At 38.2% G+C, this 7,713-nt stretch overlaps 1 pseudogene; it reads left to right on the forward strand.

The window, feature by feature from the left end:
- The first annotated feature begins 724 nt into the window (after positions 1-724).
- LOC114753541 (ethylene-responsive transcription factor 4-like) lies at positions 725-1,967 on the forward strand (annotated as a pseudogene).
- The last annotated feature ends 5,746 nt before the right edge of the window (positions 1,968-7,713 follow it).

The raw sequence follows: 7,713 nt of genomic DNA on the forward strand, positions 1-7,713 counted from the left end.
GGCGCAGCCGAAGTAGGCGAGATGGAGCGAAGGAGCGACCCTCGCCCCACAGGAACTTTGTTTATTATTTTTAATATTTCTTTTTTTTTTGGGGGCGCAAACTGTAGGCATGATTATAGGATGAAGGTGAGGGGGAAGGAGGCGTGGGCGCGTAGGCAAATGGAATAGTTAACTGAATCCAATAATGAAAGTCAAGTAAAGGGCGCAGGCATAAAATAGAGACAGAGAAAGGAGGAGACCGAGTAAAACAAACATCATGGTTTTTCACGTGTCAGACGGAGAACGCAAAACCACCGAATTCCTATGCCGCGACCTCCTTCCTGCTTCCCCCTGACGCGTGTCCTCTCCCCTTCTTTTGTCTTTTTTCCGCCCCCCACAGAGCGCGAGCGCTTCCTCTGCCGCCTCCTCTTTCTCTCTCTTTTAAAAATCGCTAAAGGCCCGGTGGGAGCCGTTGGATCTCACACACACACCGTTTTGTTTGTCTGCTCTCTAGCCAACCCCCCGTGCCACGTAATTCGGAGACTGCCATAGTAAATTGCCCCCACGCACTCTAGCACAGCCACCCTATCATCCCCTACCCCCCCAGTCAAATCCCTCTCTGACTCTAACCTTTCTCTCCCCCCCTCTCTACCCCGCATTGCCCATTTTACCCTTCTTCTCCATCTATAAAGCCCACACCTGCTTCATTGCTTCCTCCCCACTCCTCTCTTGCCGCTCACCCATACCTGAATCCGACAATCTCTGTTGAGTGCTTCACGTCGCCTTCACTCATGGCGCCCAGGGAGAAGCCCGCCGCGGTTAAATCCAACGCTCACGGCGGCCTCAAGGAGGTGCATTTTAGGGGTGTTAGGAAGAGGCCCTGGGGAAGATACGCCGCTGAAATTAGAGATCCCAGCAAAAAGAGCCGTGTTTGGCTTGGCACCTTTGATACCGCGGAAGAGGCTGCCCGGGCCTACGACGCCGCCGCACGGGAATTCCGTGGAGCCAGGCTAAGACCAACTTCCCTTTCCTCTCCGAGCATGCTAGCCAACAGACTAGTCCGGCTCAGAGCAGCACGGTCGAGTCTTCCAGCCGTGACCGTGAGCCGGATCGCGAGATGGATTCCTCACCGCTGGACCTCAACTTGTCCTCCCAAGCCGGGGGATCCGTCACCAGCTCCGTGCGCTTCCCTTTCCAGCAGCAGTTTCCTCTGCCGGCGTCGGTATTTCCCGGCACGATTCCGCCGGTGAATCAGGCGTTTTACCTCGACGCGGTAATACGCGCGAGCTTGGCTGCGGGTCAGGCCTTCCGTGGCATCGTTTTCGATGGGCGTCGCTCCGGTGGAGTGCAGAGCGATTCCGATTCCTCCACGGTGATCGATCTCAACGTCCGCGATGACGAAAAGACTCCTCGGAAGGAGTTGGATCTCGATCTCAACAAACCCCCTCCGCAAGAAATGGCGTGAAATTATCATCTCCGAGCCCACCCATACTGTTTTAACCTTCGAGATTATAGATATTCTCTTTAGTTTATGGTAAGAGAAAGGCAGCAGTGTCCGTACGAAACACGATGAAGAAAAGTAGAACAGATCAGGAAGAAAGGAGCACGATGTGAATACGTAAAAAGATTGTCTCCATTTTTGCGACAGATCCAGAGACGACGAGTTTCAATCTGTTGTTCTAAATCGCGAAACTGTTTGGAGTTTTTATTTCTTACGACTTGTCTAAATTGTAGCTCAACATTGGAGGCTCAATTGTAGTAAAATATTATATTTCCAGAGAAATTCATCGTCTATGAAATTATAGCACGGAAATTTTTTCTCTCGACATTTTTGTTGATTATATTATGGTACCGGAGAATAGCCGGTCACTCGTCCGGATTTAAGAATATATCGGCGACGCTGAGATTGGGAGAGACGTCGCACGGGTTATTTATGTAATGCGGATGATGACGACGACGTGGATAGGAACGTACTTTTTGGTCAAACCCAAAAAAAAAAGAAAAAGAGAGGAACGTGCCTGACAATGGAGCGTTCTTAAGGCAGAGAACTGCGTCGCCGCCACCTGCCACGTGGCGGTTGCTTAGTTACTCGTTTTCCCAGTGACACTGGTGCCCCACATCACTCCTTACGTCATGACTGTGGGCCCTAAACCGTCCTCCCCCTTTCCTAATGATTTCCCATATTAACAAAAAGATGTTACCGTGTATGGACAATCTCTGTGTGATTCTTTTTTGTGGGCATTGTCAGTGGTAGATAAATTACTAATTCCGATGTTTGGTTAACTGGAGCGTACTGCTTTGTTAATATTGGGGGGAATTTGATTTTTACGGGGAGAGAGAGAGAGAGAGGAGCGTTTGCTTGAAGGGTACTCCCTCCCGTTTTATTTTTAAACTTTAAATTTGAAGAAAAGTATAATCCGTTTATAAATTTTAATTTAAAATTTATCTTTAATTATTTATTCTCTTTCATTTACCATACTCTCTTATCATATTTTTCCAAACATTTTTTATATCTTTTTTCTCATTTATGATATGGGTATATTTTAAAACAAAATTATATTTTTAACCTATTTATTACTTTTAATTAATTTAAACCACTTGTTTATTATTCATGAATTAATTATTTAAAATTTATAATAAAAACAAGAGGAAGTACTTGGTAGGCAGTGTATTATTGTTTCATGAGGGTGAATAGTAGGACTTGTTAGCAGGCTATTCACAATAATAATTTATTCAATAATGATTATGTTGTTAAAAAGTTATGTCATCAGAAATAAAAATTTTATATGTATAACCATTGTTTTAAATTAATTTTTTAAACGCATAAAAATTATTTTTATTTACAATACATTTCAGTAAAAAAAATTAAATTCAGCTTGAAACTACGATATTACTGCTTTTTACTAGTGTTATTTATTACTGTCTTGAATCAACTTTAATCCTAAAACCATCCTAAAATCATTGTTTGAAATTTCGTGCGGATTTCGCCAGCCGCCGCATTCGCCACCCACTTCACCACCATAGGATTCGCAGTTTTTGCTGCGACAGTGATTTGCGGATTAAAGACTCGTTCGAGATTAGAAATAGTACACTCATCGCAAAGATACTACCTGTGATATTAATTATAAAATTTTATTTATAAACTATAAATAAATTCTAATTTTATAAACAGGATGTTATAATTAAGTAGAGGTGGTATTATTTAAGGGGTATCTCCTTTTTTTTTTCTTTCGGCCGGAAGGGCCTCTCCTATTTCACTTACGTATCAGTGTTCGTTCGCTGTTTGATTGACTTGACGAGCACTTAATGATGCAATCCAGGGAGCGCTGTTTTGGAGATTTGGGCATGGATTCACGCGTACACACACATACATACATATGATATGTATGCATGCATGCATATATTTATATATTGATAAATGCATGATTCGTAGGCTGTGGCCTGCAACTGGCGAATCTTGTGGCAGCTGATGGGGTAATCGGAACAACGACAAAATTCAGAAATAAATTATCTATTATAAGTTGACTTTTATGGATATGCAATCCACATGCATCCAATAATAATGATAGAGCCAATATACTAATTAGGATAAGGAATAACAACACTATTATAATAATCAACTAAATAATCTCAATAAGTCAAGGTCTATAATTAGGAAGTATATGCGTTTGTGGAGATGGACACATGCAACTGCTTTAATAAAAAATAAAATTAAAAAAATTAAGAAAACACGAAGTTTCCATGACCGTAAGCATTGTACACTGAAACACGCTTACTTTCTCATATGGCATTATCCTCAAACCAAACCAAACAGCCACGTACGTATCTATTGTACTGGTCCTATTTATAAAATAGGAAAGAATTTTTTTTAACCCTGTTTATAAGACATCAAGGGAATTTTTTTTATATAGATGTATAATTTTATTATTCATTTATTAGTCTGTTAATTTTATTTGCATGAAATATTATCTATATTGAGTAAGGATAAAATTAAAAGTGATTAAATTTTAAATAATAATTAATAAAATTAAAATATTTTTTGATTTATGTGAAACATACTATGTTATACAGCACCTTTTTTTTAATAAAAAAGAAATTATTAATATTAATAGGTGAATTGGAATTGGTAAGATCCCATGTGGGCAGCCCGCGAAACGGCGCCCCACCCTTCTATTTTCCTATTTCCCCCCGGATTGACGCTTACGCGTAAAAGAGGGGCAAAGGCGACATAGGTGGGTCCCTCACAGAGCGGCCGTATGAGAAATGATTCGGTTCAGGGATAAAGCGGCTGCCGCTTCTCGTGGTGGGCCCGCCCCCGCACTCTCACCCCCAACTCATTATTATTTATTTCTTTTTTTTTGGCCAACAATATATTTGTCGGTAATGCAGTACTGCTTCTTCCTATAAATAAAATTCCACTTCAATTCTTGCACAGTCATTATTTTTTAAGGCTAATTTACTTGATTAATAAATTAATATATGACTTAATATCACATAAAAGTATTTTAAAGAGATCATATCACATTTATTATGGTTGACTTATTTATTAAGGTTTAACCTTTTATTTAACTGAAGTATCATAAGAATAATAGAATATGCATGCCGCCTTTTGCACTGAGGCTATTATAATGTTGATGGCTAGTTGGCAGTATAATTTGAAAATAACACATCAAGATGAGATGAATGGTTGTAGATATTAATCGCGTGCATGCACCTTTATTAATCATGATCTGTGTCCGCTATGTTTGTGCTTGTTTATTGGTCGGGGCGGGGAGAAAAAAAGGAATATCAGAAACAAGTTGGGGGGTGACAATAATTGGGATAGTGTTGGGCAGCCATGGTTGGTTGAGGATATTATAGAAATATGATCACATCTAGTAGATTTTTGTGGGCGAATGAGAGGGGGGAAAAAGAGAAAGGATTAAAATATTGGTGAATTATTATTATATTATTATTATTATTATTATGAAGCAGGAAGGGAATAATGAGAGGATGAGACTGATACGTAGCAAATAGTTGCAGCTCGCAAGGATGGGGGGTAGAGAGAGAAGGAGAAGCGGCGCACGCCACGTTGACGTGTCCCATAAAAAGGCAAGGCAAGCCTGGTGGGTGGGTCCCAGGAGGGCATGGTGCTGTTGTTGACTCCATGCTTTGCCCTCCATGCTTTATCTGTGTTTCCTTTTTAAATGAAATATAAAATTTATTATTAAAAGAGTGCTCACAAATAAGTGTTTTTGGAATGAATTGTCTAGTCATCCTTGAACTTAACGTCATATATTTTCATATAAAAAAAACATATATATATTCTGAAGGATCCTGTGCTTTTTTTTCCCTAGAGTTTAAGAATTGTTAGGAAATTAATAATCTAAACGGGTATTTATGAGTAATTTTTCCCTTTATCAGACTAGGATTTTTTAAAATAAAATCTGACCAGTACGATTTCGTTGGCAGATGGAGCCATTTGTATTAAAAAACATACCATGTCAGTCGGCTTGAGTGGCTGGAGATAATATGGGAGGGCAGACAGAAGGGGGTGGATGGGAAAAGGGAAGGAAAGGGGGAAGGAATACCTCGTGATTCGCCACGTTTGGATGGGCAGGGAGGATAGTTTAATTAACTAATTAAGTAATTGCTTAATTAAGTACTAATGGGAACAAACAAAACAAGAGGAGATTGAAGAAGAAATGATAGGGATCAGTGGTGCGTGTGGGGAATTGGTTAGGTGGGGGCGGCTGCCGTCTAATTAAACCTTTCATTACTCATCTTTTGTTGGCGCTTGAGGTGACACCTCCTTTTAAGGATGTCTTCCTCTTTTTATAATTATCAGCGGCGGCGCCTTCTTCTCCCCTCTTCCTCCCCTGCCCCCATAATCCACTCCTCTTCCGGCGCGTGCTTCCTACTCTCCGACGCTACCCCTCATCCTGCTCTTCTCCGGAGCAGGCTTTCCTCCTCTACCACTACCACTACCTCCTCTACCACTACCACTACCATCGTCCATCCTCTTCTATTCTTTTACCTCTGGCGCTATTTTCTTTTTTCAGCGGTATCTAGTGCTACTATCTTAAAATAATATTTAATATACCTGACACTTGAAAATACTTTTTTTAATGGTACTCAACACCTAGTAAGTCATGTTTTAAATTATTTTTTCAATAACATTCAGTACTCTAAAAATGAAAGCTAACTATTTTTTTCCTTTAAACCAATATCCATTACTCTGAAATATCTTTTAGTAGCATTTACTATCCTAAAATAATTTTTAATGCATTTAACACTTTAAATATTTTTTAATAGCACCCAGTGTTCTGTAAATTGAATATGCAATATTTTTTCAGAAGCACACCGTATTTTAAACTAACTTTGGGATATTGAGTGTTATTACATGAAACATAATGTAGAGTATTATAGGTACTAAAAATAGTTTAGAGTATACCTTGCTAAATGTTGGGTGCAACAAAATTTTTTTATGAATGTTAGGTATACTAAAAATTGTTTTAAGATACTGAATATTATTAAAAAATACTTCATAATAAAAAATGTCGATATGAAGAAAAAAGTAGCAGCATTCAATTTTAACGCAAAAAAAGAAAAGAAAAAGGAAAGGCATAGTTTTAGATAGAAAAAGAGAAGTAGGTGGTAAGGGCAGAGGAGGAAACAAGCTCGTCCCAAAGAATGGTCCTCATCATGGCTTCCCACTTCAACAGTTTACTAATTTAATTTAATCTAATTAGTATTGTGGGTTACAAATCTAAATTTAACTTGAACCCACGTCTCTCGTTTAGGTTCATCAATTTCAGATAATGAAACCTCAGCATCAGTCAATGAAGAAATCCAGAAAGCCGGTGATTTAAGTACATCTCAGTTTTTATTTTTATCTTTTGATCAATTATTCTCTCACGTTACACTGGGGAGCTAAAATATGATTTTGTTAAGTTTTTCATTTGGTTTTAAGATAAAAAATACTCCTTCCGATCTTAAATATAAGATCCTTATACTCATTAATATAATGGTCTTATATTTAGAACCGGAGGGGTATGTTATTTAGCTCTTGCTCATGGTTGAATAAAAATTTAGTCCATGGTAACGCATTTTCAAAATGTAACGATAATAATATTATCATATCTTTCGAGATACAACACTCAATGTAAATTACTCATTCGGCTCTATTTACAAGTTGTGTTTCATATAGACAAAAAAAAAAAACCTTAAATTTCATTAACTTTTATTTAAAATTTCATAAAATTTTAATTTTATCCTTATTTAATATACATTATACCTCATGTAAACAAAGTCAACACAATAATAAATGAGGGGTAAAATTGTACATTCATATAAAATTTTTTTTTCTCAATGCGCTATAAATAGGACTAAAAACGTCTTTTTTTTTCTATCTTATAAATAGGATCAGAAAAATATTCTATTATTGGGTGTGATCAATTCATAAAAGAAGAGTTTTTGTTTTTTGGGTTGCCTATTGAATTTTACAGGAGATATCAAAATTACTGATTTTTTTTTTCGCCGACGAGATCAAAATTACTGAAGTTGATTTGCCTTAAACCGGGCCTATTTGCGCATTCCGGAAATGAACATGCGCAAAGGCACGAGAAAGTAAAATATTAGGACAAGCAAGTCCTCCTGCCATATCTTTCTACTGATACATTGATACTGTATTTATGGGTAAAAGAAGGGGGGTAAAAAGAAATCTACGCATCAGAGGCTTTGACTGCGTATGAG

The sequence above is a fragment of the Neltuma alba genome, unplaced genomic scaffold, assembly GCF_004799145.2.
Source record: "Neltuma alba isolate B1F8T4 unplaced genomic scaffold, ASM479914v2 tig00007972_pilon, whole genome shotgun sequence".
NCBI classification, from domain to species: domain Eukaryota; kingdom Viridiplantae; phylum Streptophyta; class Magnoliopsida; order Fabales; family Fabaceae; genus Neltuma; species Neltuma alba.